Raw genomic sequence first — 17795 nt, 5'->3', positions numbered from 1 at the left:
ATGTATAATTGAGAGGGGGAATAGCAGTGGTTAAACAGAAACAGATGAACAGGTCAATGATACACACACACACACACACACACACACACACACACACACACACACACACACATATATATACATATATATATATATATATATATATATATATATATATATATATATATATATATTATAGATATGTGTGAGGGAGAGAGAGGGAGAGAGTGCACACTACTTGACTTGAAGAGAGAATCTCTCTCTCTCTTTCTCTCTTCTATGTATATATATATATATATATATATATATATATATATATATATATATATATATATATATTATATATATATATATATATATATATATATATATATATATTATATATAAAGTGTGTATGTATGTGTTTGTGTGGTGTGTATGTGTGCATACGTGCATCAAAAAATTACGAATTTACATACATAAATACACACACAATATGTATATATTATAATATATATACAGTACACAATATATATATATATATATATATATATATATATATAAATATATATATATATATACGTATATATATAATATATATACAGTATATATATAAATATATAAATATATAAATATATATACATAATATATATATATATATATATCTCACACTGACACAGACAGCACTACTAAATTAATACCCTTGTAAGCACAAAAACAATTAGCCGTCACAGCCAACCTTCGAGCTTACTCCACTCGCATTTACGGACGAAGGCAAAACCAGGTAGACGGACGTAATTGAATGCATAAACGGCCCCCAAAATAAAATAAATTATACGCGATGCGAACTCGTATGACACGGAACACAATTACGCGGCTTCAAAAACAAGGAGAATGAACTGTGTCAGTATGAGTAATTAAAACGGGTTAGTGTGCCCTGGCTTTCAGCTCAGAGAGAGAGAGAGAGAGAGAGAGAGAGAGAGAGAGAGAGAGAGAGAGAGAGAGAAGAGAGAGAGAGAGAGAATTTTGGGAATTATGGGAGAGAGGCTGACAGAATGTTATGCAATAAACATTTTACTTTTCTGGAAAAGAGAGCAGTTATGTTCATTTAGCAAATATGGTACACATAGAGAGACACCTCACAGAGAGAGAGAGAGAGAGAGAGAGAGAGAGAGAGAGAGAGAGAGAGAGAGAGACGTTAAGTACTTAAATATCAGGTATTCATTAGTTTTGACTAGAACTGATGTATGTATGTATACATATATATATATACATAATATATATTACACATGTACAGTATATACTGTACGTATACATACATATGCATATATATATATATATAATTCATAATGCTGAAGATTAAGAGCAGTGAATTTACAAACACAATAACAAATAAAAACAAATCCGAAAATGTTCACCATTCTAAAGCGGTTAAGGTCTTAAATCATATAAAAAAAACACACACACATACACAATAACAGCACACTTAAACCAGGACTGTCAATAAACATTCTCAAAGCATTACTTTGAGATTATGAAACCAATATTCAAAAATACTCTGCATAAAAAAAATATTTCAAAGCTTCTTAAAAAGACTCCGACGCAACAATATTTACACAAGACCACTACAAAATAATGCTACAGGGAAAAAATAAAAGCATAAAAGAATGGCCAAATCAAAGAATTCAAGATCTTTTATTCCATCTGCAAATCCTTCTAAAAAGGTTCATTAAGTTACTTTACTCTGCTACAGCAAAGAATTTCATTATACACGCAAAAAAAAAAAAAAATGCGCCGAAGTTTCTTCGGCGCAATTGAGTTTTCTGTACAGCCGCTACACCCTGTAATAAAGGCCACGAAAAATAAATATATCTTTCGGTGGTCGCGGTATAATGCTGTATACGCCGCGACCCATGAAACTTTAACCACGGACCGGTGGTGGCCTATCCTATTCGTTGCCAGAAGCACGATTGTGGCTAACTTTAACCTTAAATAAAATAAAAACTACTAAAGCTAGAGGGCTGCAATTTGGCATGTTTGATGACTGGAGGGTGGATGATCAACATAGCAATTTGCAGCCCTCTAGCCTCAGTAGTTTTTAAGATCTGAGGGCGGACAGAAAAAGTGCGGACGGACAGACAAATAAGCCATCCAATAGTTTTCTTTTACAGAAAACAAATATATCATGCAATATCTGCTTTAAATTATTCCTGTAAATATTTATTCTAACGCGACTTAAAATTATCACAAGTGAAAATAAATAAATTCCAATATATTAACGTAGTCCTTTTAACTTTGATGCAACAGCAACTTAATATTTTTCCTATTAATATTCACACCAGCGCAACTTAAAAATTATTATAAAGTAGAAAGTAAATCATTCCAGTAATTTCACACACAGCCTTATAAAATGCATTCCCCCACTCGAACTCTTGAATAAAATAAAAACGCAACACAAATCAAATTTTCAGTCCCGTCACGCAAACCTTCTCGGAAAGATTCACTCTATTAAAAAATTTAAATAAAAGGAAAGTGATCCTTTCTATCACTTAAATTTAAAAAAAGATTCCCTCTATTAAAATATCTACATTAAAAAAAAACGATTCCATCTATCATATAAATTAAAAAAAAAATTCCTCCTAAAATATTTTGATTAAAAAATAAACATCTGTTCAAATTTGAATTTTTAAAAAGCAATTCCCTCTACTAAAATATCTAAATTAAGAAAAAAAGGGATTCCCTATCTTAAATATTTATTTAAATAATAAAAACGATTCCCTCTATTAAAATATCTAAATTAAAAAAAGGGATTCCCACTCTTTAAAATATTTAAATAAAAAAAAAGCGATTCCATCAAAATATTCCAATCTAATTAAAAACATACACCTGTTCCGACAGAGAGGAAGAGAAAAAAAGGTCGTCTCGTGCCGATAAAGCCTACTACGGGATTAAGATCCCCGGCGTCAGTCAAACTGATGTTTCAAAGCCGCCTTCTCTGCCGTTTACAAAAGGCCGCGTCAGGAGATACGCTACTATAAATCGGAGAGGCGATTATCGCGCGTCACATAAATACAAGGGAAGGAAGGAGAGAGAGAGAAGAGAGAGAGAGAGAGAGAGAGAGAGAGAGAGAGAGAGAGAGAGAGTATAACACAAGAAAAGATACAAGAGGGAGAGAGACACAAGAAAAGAGAGAAAATACAGAACAGAGAGAGAGAGAGAGAGAGAGAGAGAGAGAGAGAGAGAGAGAGAGAGAGAAGATACAACAGAAGAAAGAGGAGAAGAGAGAAAAACACAAACAGAAAGAGAGAGAGAGAGAGAGAGAGAGAGAGAGAGAGAGAGAGAGAGAGAGAGAGAATGTCAGCTCTTTCACCGAGATGGAAATAAAAAAAAAAAAAAACTGCAACCTTGTTGAACAAAACAGACAAATATGCAAATTCGCCACACGTCGGTCTTAGGGCTGGGCTGGGCGTGTCCACCTGCATCCGAAAACTTTGAAGGTGAACAGCACGCCCGAATTCCACCTGTGACAAGGAAGGGACAATTACGGCCAGAGAGAGAGAGAGAGAGAGAGAGAGAGAGAGAGAGAGAGAGAGAGAGAGAGAGAGTCAGTTGTCATTAAAGGCAATTTCACTAATTCCCTCCTAACTCGGTCAACCGGATCTCTGGTCTCATTGTGTCCCATTGCTGGTCACGCTAGGTCGTTTTCCACGTCAAAAAGTAGATCTTCGATGTGACAGACCTTTTCAATACCAGTTTTTCATGTTTGCAATTTTGAAAATGCTTAGTATTTAAAAGACACGGGAAAATCATCACAGTTTTACGTCAATCACTGAGTGTTCGATATGACAGCCATGTCGACATCAGTTTTTTACATTTACATATATAAAATATAAAATGCTTAGTATTTTAATGACTAGGGAAAAAATATTACAGTTTTAGGCCAATCACTGATTGCGATATTAGTCTAGCTAAAATAGCAAGTTTTGAAACCTGAAGTCCTTTACACATGGATTTAGCCTCTGTGTAAAGAACAAAGGTTTGTATTTGTGTAAGAACAAATAGCAAATTTTTAAAGTATTCTGTATTTTTCCTAACATACAAATCAGAAGTTCTTTACATAGAAGCCAAATCCCCATGTACAGAACGAAGATTTGCATTTGCGTAGGAACAAAATACCTCTAGGTTACAAGTACCACAACATCCTACCTAACAGACCACACCTTCTGTCATAATACTGCCTATAACTCAAGGCTCTTCCCACACCGTGACAAGCAGACGTCAGCGCTGAATAAACTAAGCAACATGCTAATGTGAAATCAATCACTTAATAAGAGATATACAATTTCACAAAAGTTCGGCCACTTAAGAAAAGGTTATAATCTTAGTCACTGATCAATCACTTAACATAGCTCACAGGACTGACACACCTAATCCCTTTTCTAGCCCAGGCCCGAAGACGACAATAAAAAGGACACGGAAGGAAGGTAGGGAGGATTAACCAGGAAGGAAGTGACGCACCAAACTGCCTCTTCGAGGTAGAGAGGTTATAGGTCGGTTTCGGAGAGCCGTAAACCCTTGCTAAGTTCCAGAATGCCATAAATACCAACTTGATGCCCCACAATACCACAAATCCTTGCGAAAAGCTGTGGAATGCTGCAAATCTGTAAATTCTCGACAAAAGCCTACGAATACCATAAATCCACGCTAAATACTTCAGAATACCATAAATCCTTGCGAAAGGCCTCGAAATGACATAAATCCCGGATAAATGCTCCAGTATACCATAAATCCCAAGTATATGTTGTGGAACATCATAATCTTTGTAAAAGTCTTGGAATGCCATAAATCCTTGTTAAAACTTCAGAATACCATAAATCCTCGTTAAAAACTTCAAAATGCCATGCATCTTTGTTAAAAACTTCAAAATATCCGAAATCCTTGTTAAAAACTTCAGAATACCGAAAATCTTTTTAAAAACTCCAAAATACCTACAATCCTTGTTAAAACTTCAGAATACCATAAATACTTGTAAAAAAACTGAGAATACCATAATTCCATGTTAAAAACTTCAGAATGCCATAAATCCTTGTTAAACACTTCAGAATACATAAATCCTCGTTAAAAACTTCAAAATGTCATACATCTTTGTTAATAACTTCAGAATATCCTAAAGCCTTGTTAAAAACTTCAGAATATTCTAAATCCTTGCTAAAAACTTCAGAATATCCTAAATCCTCGTTAAAAAAAACTTCAGAATACCGAAAATCCTTGTTAAAAACTTGAGAATACCGAAAATCCTTGTTAAAACTTCAGAATACCATAAATCCCTGTTAAAAACTTCAGAATGCCATAAATCCGTGTTAAAAATGCAGAATACCATAGATCCTTGTTAAAAATTCATAATACCACAAATCCTAGTTAAAAATAACTTCAGAATACCATAAATCCATGTTAAAAATTCAGACTACCCTAAATCCGTTAAAAATTTCTGAATGCTCTATGATACCAAACCTTTTGAAAGCATCGAAATGGCATAAATCCCTGCTAATTGCTTCAGAATACCCATAAATCCTAGCTAATCCCTACGAATGTCGTAAATCGTCGATGAATGCCTTGGAATGGCATAACTCCGAGGTAAATACTTCAGAATACCATAAATCCTAGCCATATGCTTTGGAATATCATAAATCGATTCTTAACCATTGAGAATACCTAAAATGCTCACTAACAGAGCGACAAATGACTCAACAAATAATCCCAAGAAAATCTAATATTTTGGGTTAAAAATTCTTGACCTTTCTGAGCAATTTGACAGATGTGGTAACAGCGGTCGATGCCTTGTACCACAGGAGGTAATTATGTTTTTTTATTTCTCTCTCTCTCCAGTAGGTTTTTTTTTTTTTTCAACTCATCACGTCATTCTGTTCACATAAAGACGTTACTCACGAATTTAAAACAGTTTATAAATGAGAATGGATCAATTTCAGAGAATTAGATCCGAAGGTTGTATGTTACCAAATGTTAATGCAGTGGAAGTTTTCACAAAAGTTCATCCACAATTCAGCAATTAGAAGCAGATAATGTGTCAATGACATTGTGTTGTTTTTTCTCAAGACATCCTGAAATAGGAACCGCTTAATGTGTATAATACATGTGCTTTTTGCACACAAATATATACATATATATATATATATATATATATATATATATATATATATATATATATATATATATATATATATATATATATATATATTTGTGCCTGAGAAGGCAGGCAAGCAGGAACCTGTATGGATTTCTGAACCCTCGCCCTAAATCCCCCTGCCTGCATCAGACACCACAACCCCAAAATGACTTTTCCCTCCTCCTCCTCCTCCTCCCTCCTCCTCCCCTCTACACCTTTTCATATCCACCCATCAGAAAGACAAGACCAAGATATAAGAAAAATGATGAAATTATGAAAAGCAGGTAAAAACTCTTACTCCAGGTATTATATATATATATATATATATATATATATATATATATATATATATATATATATATATATATATATATATATATATATATATATATATATATATATACCATACATACATACAGTCTGGAGTGTTGCTTTTCTCCTTCCTCTTTATATGTCAAGTTCCATTCAGGAACAACAATTACGAGAATTACGGTTTTGGACCAAAAACGATTAAATAATTTGAGTTAATTGTATAATGAACAACAATTTCTTTCTACGTGAACTCTGATGATACTGTCAACTCGACATCCGTATCTACCTGGCCCCTCCCATGGGGGGAGGGGTTTTGCGGATTAGGGGACATGGAGACTTTACGTGGGGGGAGGGGTTTTATGGATTAGGGGACATGGAGACTTTACATTGGGGGAGGGGTTTACGGATTAGGGGACATGGAGACTTTACATGGGGAGGGTTTAGGGAACATGGAGACAGATTTGGGGAACATGGAGACTTTACATGGGGGAGGGTTTTAGGGGTTTATGGATTAGGGGAGACATGGAGGTTTTACATGGGGAGGAGTTTTACATGGGGTTAGGGGACATGGAGACTTTACACATGGGGGGAGGTTTTATGGGGGGGGAGGATAGGGGGAACATGGGGTTTACAGAGTAGGGAACATGGAGACTTTACATGGGGGGAGGAGGGTTTTACGGATTAGGGGACATGGAGACTTTACATGGGGGTAGGGGTTTTACGGATTAGGGGACATGGAGACTTTTTGTGGGGTTTTACAGATTAGGGGTTTAGGGGGTAGGGCTTTGATATTAGGGGAGACTTTTACATGGGGGGGGTGGGTTTACGATTAGGGGACATGGAGACTTTACATGGGGTAGGGGCTTTACTTAGGGACAGATTAGGGGGGGGAGGGGTTTTACATGGACACTTTACATGGGGAGGACTTTACATGGGGGTAGGAATTTACGGATTAGGGGACATGGACACTTTACATGGGGGACTTTACATGGAGAGAATTTACATGGGGAGGGGTTAGGGGGGGGTACATGGAGACTTTACATGGGGAGAGGAGGGAGGAATTTTACGGATTAGGGGACAAATAAAAGAGAAAGGAAATAAATAATAGTAACCTGATTATAAGAAAACCGACGAAATACAAAAACAGAATAACTAATAACTAAATCGATAAAATTCACATTGTTTACACAAGGTCTGGTACTGTAACCATGGCTAGTAAACGTTCCTCATTTTGAGCATAAAAAAAAACAAACATTTTCCGTACCTAACCCATAATAGAACAGAATACAAATCTACACCAAAGACTAAGCACTGGGACCTATGAGGCCATTCAGCGCTGAAACGGAAACTGACAGCAAGAAGGTTTGAAAGGTGTAACAGGATGAAAGCCTCGCAGTTGCACTATGAAACAATTGTTAGAGAGGGTGGAAAGTCAGATGGAAGAAAGGGAATATGAACGGAGGCACAGTACAAGGAATGAAAGAGGTTGCAGTACGGGTCGAAGGGACTCTGCAAAGAGCCGAAGTAATGCCTACAGTGCACCACGTGAGGTGCACTGACGGCACTACTCCCATATCAGAACCGAAAAAAAAATTAATCCCGAAGTGACTCCAAACAGGCAAACCTTAGACCAAGTTTTTTTTACACGCAAGTTTTTTTTTTGTTCTCTTCTCTCTCTCTCTCTCTCTCTCTCTCTCTCTCTCTCTCTCTCTCTCCATTGCGTGCATATCAAGCCAAATTCACGGCTTCGCTGAATCTGTGAAATCCGTAGACAGATCAATAGGACCGAGGCGGTAATCCGGCCTTTGGTGAAATTGTCTTACGGAATCGCGTTAAATTAGGCGGGCGCACGAAAAACGCGAAATCGGCGGAATACGCGAACAGGGAACGCAAGCCTCTAGAATATGTTAGACGCGTATTTAAGATCCTTCAGGTAAGTGAACATCGAGTGAAGTATATAAAACCTCAATCGTGAGATTGGAAATAAAAGGCAAAGACTCACTCTCTCTCTCTCTCTCTCTCTCTCTCTCTAGGAAATACAAAGAGTACTTTTAAAAAATAAATAATAATATAATAGTAATAATAATGATAATAGCTAAAAGATATATTAAGCTTTCCCCTCATCATCATTATCATCATCAGGAATATAATGTTATCTTCCTCACGATACAAAAATACACTATACATTGCTATAATAACATTTCTCATCATTATTATCATCATCATGACTATATGTGTTATCCTCACGATACATAAACACAATATCATTATTTCATTACTGCAATGATCATAAAAACGACTAAAAAATAATCATAGAAAATATTTCCTCTCAACCAAAAAATAATTTTAAAAAAATTCAAACCAAGAGAACCTTCACAAAGACAAAGGTAAAATAAAAATAAAAAAAAAAAACAAGAAATGAAAAAAAGACAGGTCATCCGAACTCGCCCAGTTCAAGGGGAAAGTGTGGTGGTGCCGCTACACATCTGCCTCTAAATCCCCTTAAAACACCGCTTAGAAAATAGGCACCCCTTAACACCCCTTAAAAATTGGACACCCCTTAACACCCCTTCAAAAACTGGGCAACACTTAAAACCCCTTAGAAATTGTGTTCCCCTTAACAGCCTTAAAATGGGCTCCCTCAACACCCCTTAGAAACTGGACACCCCTTAACACCCCTTTAGAAACTGAAACTGGCACCCCTAACACCTTAGAAATTGACACCCTTAACACCCTTCAAAAACTTAAAAACCCCTTAGAAATTGTGTGTCACCCTTAAATGGGCTCCTAACACCCCTTAGAAACTGGACACTCCTTAACACCCCTTTAGAAACTGGGCAACATTTAAAACCCCCTAGAAATTGGGCACCCCTAACACCTTTAGAAATTGGGCACCCCTTAACACCCCTTTAGAAACTGGGCAACACTTAACACCCCTTAGAAATTGGGCACCCCTTAACACCTCCTTAAAAATTGGGCACCCTTAACACCCGCTAAAAATGGGCACTCATTAACATCCCTTAGAAATTGGACACCCCTTTAGAAACTGGGCACAACTTAAAACCCCTTAGAAATTGGGCACCCCTTAACACCCCCTTAAAAATTGGGCACCCCTTAACACCCTTAGAAATTGGACACCCTTTAACACCCCTTTAGAAACTGGGCAACACTTAACACCTCTTAGAAATTGAGCAGCCCTTACCACCCCTTAAAAATTGGGCACTCTTTAACACCCCTTTAGAAACTGGGCAACACTTAAAACCCCTTAGAAATTGGGCACCCCTTAACACCCCCTTAAAAATTGGGCACCCCTTAGAAATTGCACAACCCTTACAAACTGGGCACTCTTTAACACCCCTTAGAAATTGACTCCCCTAACACCCCTTTAGAAACTGGGCAACACTTAAAACCCCTTACAAATTAGGCACCCCTTAGAAATTGGGCACCCCTTAACACATTTTAAAACCCCTTAATAAATTGGGTACCCCTTAACACCTGTCACAAACTGGGCATCCCTTAGAAATTGGGTAACCCTTAAGAACCCATAACACCACTTTGAAATTGGGCACTCCTTCCCCCTTACAAATTGGGCACCCCTTAACACTCTTTACAAATTGGGCACTCCTTAACACCCCTTACAAATTGGGCACCCATTAACACCACTTACAAATTGGGAGCAGCCAGAAGATGCGAGCTTTCCGGCTACCAGAACGTCTTCTGGGATGAAACTGCAAGCCTCATGACGTCTCCTAGCCACCAAGGTTGGGCTGGTAACCATTCACAGCGGGTCGACTGGTGGGGTGAGGTAAGGATTGAACAGGGGACCTAGCAAACGCTCTGCCACTGAACTACAACCACTATAATGCAGTTTATGCGATAACTTGTCAAATAATACACTATAATATACTTGTGAGTATAGATGCATATCCTCGTGTGTATTTTGGGTCATAGTGTTTATTTCTAATTAACCAGAAAACCTTTGAGAGAATTTCAAATAATAATAATAATAATAATAATAATAATAATAATAATAATAATAATAATAATAATAATAATAATAATAATAATAATATTCCAAAGATGTAATTACGGGGAACATGAAAGCTAAAAAAATGAACTTACTCAAAGCGAATACACACACAAACATTATATATATATATATATATATATATATATAAACATACACATATATATATATATATATATAATGTATGTATATATATCACATAACACCTAATTACCTGAGCATACAAAGAACGTCAACAACGAACAAAAACTGACAAAAGAAAAGTAAAGCTAAACGAAAAACGCAAAAAAAAAAAAATAAATAAAAAAAATAAAGAAGTAAAGAGGCCCCCCATCCGATAAAATCTTAAGAGGTAAGCTTCCTAAGATCGTTTTTTTTTTTTTCCTCTCTCTCCTTTTTTTTCCTGAGCTGGCTACTAAATTCATTCGCTTTATTCTCCCAAGGTTCAACAGGGGATACATAGCGAGGCGCTTTGTGAAATAAGAGCAAAAACACAAAGGAGGAGGAGGAGGAGGAGGAGGAGGAGGAGGAGGAGGAGGAGGAGGAGGAGGAGGAGGAGGAGGAGGAGGAGGAGGAGGAGGGAAAGGGCCAGGGAAGATAAAGGTGTCCGTAGAAAGGAAGATTTTTATATTACCATCAACAATGTGAAACTAATGACGCAAAGATTACGGACGGTAAGAATCAAAATGTGAGAAGAAAGGAGGGGATATGGAAGAAGAGAAGTAAAAAACAAGAGAAAGGAAGGGGTAAAAGAGGATAAGGAAAGAAAAGCGTATGACAGCATAACAACGCGGCAAACGCGACCGGAAGAACGCAAAACGTCAATTCTTGGTAGACCAAAACCCACCACGACCCTACATAGAGTATCATGTGAAGGAATCACGCCGTCCACCAAGGGCGGGGCCCTTTGAAACTCCTGCGGCTGCAAGAGCGTTATATACCGAGGAGGAGGAGAAGGAGAGGCAAAGGAAAGGGGGAGGGGGAGAAAGGCTAAAGAGGAAAAGCAGCTACCGAGTGAGGGGTAGAATGGGGTAGGGAGGAGGGCGGGTTATCACATACATACAAACACACATACAAACACACACCCCAAACCACCCTCTCTCCTTTCCCTTTAGTCTGCGTGTGCCAAACTGGGCTCTCTCTCTCTCTCTCTCTCTCTCTCTCTCTCTCTCTCTCATTTATTGCCCTCTTTTTCACTTCTTGCTTTATTCATATTTTTTAATATCTCGGACGACTGGATTTCCCAGCACAGGAAGTATGTGTGCGTATATCACACACACATACATATATGTATATATATATGCATATATATAGGTATATATATATATATATATATATATATATATATATATATATATATATATATACATGTATATATGTTATAAATGTGTCTATGTTCTCTCTATCTATCTAACTTTTAATTCAATCTTTTTTCCACTTTTCAAATATCTCGACTATAGGACTTCCACCACGTTATTCTGAAAGTGTATATGTGTGTGTGCCTGTATATGTATGTATGCACGTATATATATACTCTCTCTCTCTCTCTCTCTTCTTCTCTTCTCTCTCTGTCCTATTTCGGCTTTCTCCATCTCCAACACCTCCCTCATTTGCATCCACAAGGACATTAACTTTGCAATTATGCATCAATAAACATACTTCAACGCCTCCCAAAGAATGAAAATTACCGCGTAACAACCGTGCAAGGGGAATCGACTCAAGTATTTATCGACGGCATACTTAAAAATGCAATCGATCTCGGAGCCGTGCGTGCACAACCTTCTTTCAGGGCGGCCACTTCTTCCTACCGTGTTGCTAAAATGTCCTGTCCTGAGAGAGAGAGAGAGAGAGAGAGAGAGAGAGAGAGAGAGAGAGAGAGAGAGAGAGAGAGAGAGAGAGAGAGAGAGAGGGGGCTTGATAAAGGAACAGGAGCTGTAGTGACGTTTTATGAAGACTCTCTCTCTCTCTGTCCAGAGAGAGAGAGAGAGAGAGAGAGAGAGAGAGAGAGAGAGAGAGAGAGAGAGAGATAAAGAACAGAGCTGAGAGACTTTTTAAAGGAACAGGAGCTCTCTCTCTCTCTCTCTCTCTCTGTGTCCTGAGAGAGAGTGAGAGAGAGAGAGACCTGATAAAGGGACAGGATCTGTGGTGACGTTTTATGAAGCCTGCCTCTCTCTCTCTCTCTCTCTCTCTCACAGACACACGCACGCATAGTGTACCTTCAAACATAAATTCACGAATAAAAACTACCAGTTATTTTCAATCTACAAGTTGGGGTGATGAACGTGATGAAAAAACTTCAATAAAAAAAAAAACTTGACAAAAATATCACCCAACACAAAAAAATATCACCAAATTGGAGATGACAAAAAAAAAAATTGCACAGGAACCTCACACACTGGGGCGTATAATGGCTCCCTTCTGGCAAAAATTAAAACACACAAAAATACAAAAAAAGATAAATATTCACTACACTAGCACCGTAAAGCATGCTAATATCACAAGAATCCTGATCGACGTTTAAAAAGACAATCTTGTTCTTGTGATCGAAGTGTGAATTTTTTTTCAGTCTGTCATTTTTCACTTAAATATGAAGATTAAATTCAATAAGCAACTGTATAAGACATCTAGACGTACTATAAAAATCCTTTGTTTTCTACAGCAAAATCAAGCGTCACTTTCTACCGAACAACTGTTCACAGCAATACAAGAAGAGTGAAAAAAAGAAATCAATTCAACAAGCAAGTATGAATGTGCCTTCAAGACGCTTGCCTAAAAAAAGGAGCAAAAAATTCCTTTGTTTTTGTTTTCTAGTACAAAAAAAAATTCAAGTTATCATTTTCAAACAGACGAATCTCCGAGCAAATTTCCAACCGAGATGAGCTCTACAAGCAACTGTCATACGAGTGTGGCCTGAAGACGCTTGCTTGCTAGTCTCGAACCGCCAGCGACCAAAACGAGCGATTTGCGCGCGAAAGCTCTGAGCGCGGGAACCACCACACGCCGCCTTGTCAGGAGGCAAACTGGTTTTCAGTAGAGCCGCTCCTCCCGCCGCCACCGCCACCGCCGCCGCCGCCGCTGCTGCTGCTGCTGCTAGCGCCGCTGTCGATGGAGAGGAGGAGAGGGTGGTGGTGGTGTTGGTGGTGATGGAGGAGGAGGAGGAGGATGAGGAGAGCCCACACCCAGTCGGCGCGGTCGACTTCGCCCTCAGGGTTCCAAAACACCCTCTCGACGAGTACAGCTGCGAAATACGACGACAACTGACGACACTTTTTGGCACTTTTTATTTTCAGGCTTGTTGATATCGGCTATATCTTCGTCCATTACGCATTCGAGTGTTCACGTTTCCGATGATGTTGGGGAATGATATTTGATTCGGTGGTAAATACTGTGATAAATACTGTGGAACTGAATAGCGTCTTTAATGGAGATTAACCCATTTTAATGGAGATTACATTATATATATATATATATATATATATATATATATATATATATATATATATATATATATATATTATATATATATATATACATATATGTATACATACATATGTATATATAAAAACAACAAAATTGCTGAACATCAAAAACATCAATGCTTGAACACACTTCTTAACCTAAAAGACTATCTTACGCATGACGACAAGACACACAAAGCACACAAGCAAACACACGAATTCCAGTACACAAACACACACGCGCGCACACACACACACACACACTCCAACGCACAGACAGACAGACACACAGACAAACAAGCACGCAAGCGAACAAGTCAAGATCCTCAATAGCCATTCAGGCGAAACTTCAAGCTTCCTTCTCTCATTGTGCATTCGTAAAACCCTTCCCTATTCCTTCTTCCACTCAAGGAGGACTCCTCCTCCTCCCCCACCCACCCACCCTTCCTCCTACCCCTACCCCTACCACACTCCTAGTCCCCGTAACACTCCTCCATGACAGAGACTTCCCTCCCCCCTCCTCCCATTCTCACTCCTCGAACCCCCTCCTCCTCCTCCTCCCCCAGCGCAATTCTTCGTGTCACCCAAACCTCCCAATTTTCAAGTCAGAGCTGCCGAGGACTTCAATTCATATGCATGGGGATCGGAATGCTTTCGGGCTCCCCCGCTGTGACCAGGCGATAAGGTCCTTGGGGTAACAACAGTAATGACGGTAGGATTCATTTGCAAGAAATTTTTGGGGGGTGAAATATGCGTGAAATGTAAACAGACGTTCAACTGAATATGAAAAACTTTGAGTGAGTAAAATGGGTAAGTAAAATGTAAGTAATGAAATATGAAGTAATGACTAAATAGTAATAAAATATGACATTATGACTATATAAATATAATTATTACACTTTGAAGTAATGACTAAACGAAATTTAATGAAATTTTAGGTAATGACTAAATAAAATGTAAGTAATAAAATTTTAAGTACTGACTACATGAAATTAAGTAATAAAATTGAAGTAATGACTAAATAAAATGTAAGTAATAAAATTTGAAGTAATGATTACACAAAATGAAAGTAATAAAAGTGAAGTAATGACTCAACAAAATGTAATAAAATTTGAAGCAATGACTAAATAAAGTGTAAGGAATAAAATCTGAAGTAATGACTGAATAAAATGTAAATAATAAAATACGAAGTAATAACTAAGTAAAATATAAGTAATAAACTTGAAGTAATGACCAAATAAAATGTAAGTAATAAAATTTGAAGCAATGACTAAATAAAATGTAAGTAATACAATCTGTTGTCTGGAACAATTCAACAGAAACAAATTATGTCAGCAAAAACTACTCAATTTCAAACTCATGAGATTAGGAGAACCTGACATATGAAAATTCTCAATACTGAGAAAATATTATCTTAATATATTAACATTCCAGGCAAAAAGATACTAAACTTAAAACTACTTTCAGTCATCATGATATTATAAAGATTAAATCTAACAAATTAACGCCATCAACTGAGGAACAATCCATACACAAAAGCTAAATGGTTCACAAGGTAAAAATAAAAATGGCAGGCATTCAAACCATAACGATACCCACATTGTTTCAAGAGAAAGAACTAAAAGGACGGGTATCCTAAAACCATATCCTAGCCAAAGAAAACGGAAAAGGATGAAAGGAGAGTGGGATTCAACCCCAAAGGAGGAAACGTTATAGATACCATTCAGAGTATAAAATGTTTTAAGAATTCATAAAACCAAAACCGGGCAAATATTTTTGTAACTTTTTCTAACCTACTGCAATATTTGTGTGAACAAATAAGTTTCCATCCTCTCGCTGTATTTAAAGCCTTTGATACTTAAATACAGACCCTCGAATACAGCTACGTACAGGCAAGGAACTCGTGCCAATTCCCAAAGCGATAAATTCCAAGTTGCTTACTGTGCCAAAAACTCTACGGTCGCCACGCGCCAGAGTTAACTTACTACGCTTCTGGCATAGAAGATTAATGTCATTCTACAGTATTTCAAATTAATATTCTTAATGGAAGTATCATTAAATGTAACCAACTCATACAGCGACATTCCCTCAAAAAACGCGTATAAATCTCTGCCTTCAAGAACACTGCGTATAAATCTCTCGCTTCAAGAAAAATTGGTATAAATCTCTGCCTTCAAGAACACTGCATATAAATCTCTACCCCCAAGAACACTGCGTATAAATATCTCTGCCTTCAAGAAAAAAGCGTATAAATCTATCTCTGTATTCTCAGAATTTTTTAGGACCACATTAGTAAGCGTTACACAAGGTATTGACACACATCGCGGGCAGTATGCGCAGATTACTGGCAGTGTGTTTTCAGTTAATGCTTTTTTCATGACAGTGCTATTAGACACGCACAGGGTACTGGCACGTACCATGAAAGCAGTATTTATAAAACATTCGCTTCAGGGCTAATATTCATTCTGTCGTGACATTACAGAATTTGTGTGCAAATAGCAAGGACGGTGATGATCACATGACCAAACGGTACACTATAAGGAATTACAGAATTAAAGCATCGAAGCATAAAATTTATACACATTCAAAGTTCATGCGATAAAACTACAATAAAAACAAGGGTCTCGAAATGAAATCATATAGCGTACTAATTAATAAAGGTCTCGAAATGAGAAATCATAAATAATACTAGATACCAACTGGGCCTATAACCAACACCCTATTCATAAGATCAAAACAGACAAGGGACTCAATAATAAAATAGTAACAGCTAATAACGCCAAACTACCTACATACCTCGAACCTTTCACTTAAGACACTTCGAAATTTCTAAAGCAAAAATACAACACCTCTCAGTTAATTGCAATATACGACATACTAAGCATACCAAGCATTCTTTCGAATGAACACCATAGTTGGAAGTCAATGGCCGCTTTGGTGGGCTTGTATCATATGAATATGGTTTATCTACTGAATAATAATAATAATAATAATAATAATAATAATAATAATAATAATAATAATAATAACACCCAAGTTCTGTAATTAAATCAAAGTACTACAGTACAAAGATTTTCAAATATACACAAAAAAAAAATCACTGCTACATTAAAATCAAATTATGGGAATCTAAGAAACTTAGCCAACAAATAAAAAGACTTCTCATTAAAACACATACGGAAGACCGCGCCGCCCCCCCAAGGAGTTTAGCAGCCAATATTAAACCATGGAACAAAAATACAGAGCCAGTTAATTACAATACAGTTTCCCACCCGGTATATGAAACGAGCATATTAAAAGTGCTGTTTAAATTGTATTAATTACGGTGGTGTGTGGTTCCTCCACAACGCGACTCGGTAATAGCAAAGTAAGAGTTTCATAGAGCTTAGTGAACTCATAAATTACCATAATTTATTCATATGAAATAAATTATTTACTATTATTACTGTTATGGGCTCGATGGTGCGCGCTACGCTGCGCTGGAACCCAGGCGCTGCCCGTCATGTTTCCCCTAACCTCCAGATCCCCTACCTACCCCGGACACACAGGTTTGCAAGAGGAGGGTGGAAGTGTCATGTCTCCTGTACCCTCCAGATCCCCTACCTACCCCACCCCCACCCGGGGCAGACAAACAGGTTTGCAGGAGGAGGGTGGATGCGTCATGTTTCCCCCTCCCAATCACCTGCCTACCCCGTCCCCTCCTGGAGTAGAAAAACAGTTTGCAAGAGGAGGGTGGATGTGTCATGTCTCCCCTACTCTCACAATCCCCTACCTACCTTGCCCCCACCCGGGGCGGACAAACAAGAAATATCCATTCGGATTTTATTATTATTATTATTATTATTATTATTATTAT

At 37.5% G+C, this 17795-nt stretch overlaps 2 protein-coding genes across 5 annotated transcripts in view; both read right to left on the bottom strand.

The window, feature by feature from the left end:
- The window catches only part of LOC136854986 (E3 ubiquitin-protein ligase znrf2-like), an 86189-nt gene extending 72350 nt beyond the window's left edge, over positions 1–13839 (bottom strand). Inside the window, exon 1 of one of the 4 annotated variants that reach the window (XR_010857853.1) lies at positions 13353–13839. The gene's annotated coding sequence lies outside the window, so the exon portion shown is untranslated. The remainder of the gene's footprint in view (positions 1–13352) is intronic. The other 3 variants (XR_010857855.1, XR_010857854.1, XM_067131666.1) reach the window with 3 other exon arrangements.
- The window catches only part of LOC136854988 (protein kinase shaggy-like), a 115115-nt gene that overhangs the window by 10719 nt on the left and 86601 nt on the right, over positions 1–17795 (bottom strand). The gene's annotated exons all lie outside the window — the stretch shown is intronic.

This window comes from Macrobrachium rosenbergii, chromosome 30 (assembly GCF_040412425.1).
Source record: "Macrobrachium rosenbergii isolate ZJJX-2024 chromosome 30, ASM4041242v1, whole genome shotgun sequence".
In the NCBI taxonomy this organism is placed as follows: Eukaryota; Metazoa; Arthropoda; class Malacostraca; order Decapoda; family Palaemonidae; genus Macrobrachium; species Macrobrachium rosenbergii.
Note: the sequence above shows the minus strand (reverse complement) of the source record. Positions and strands in the feature narration are given on the sequence as shown.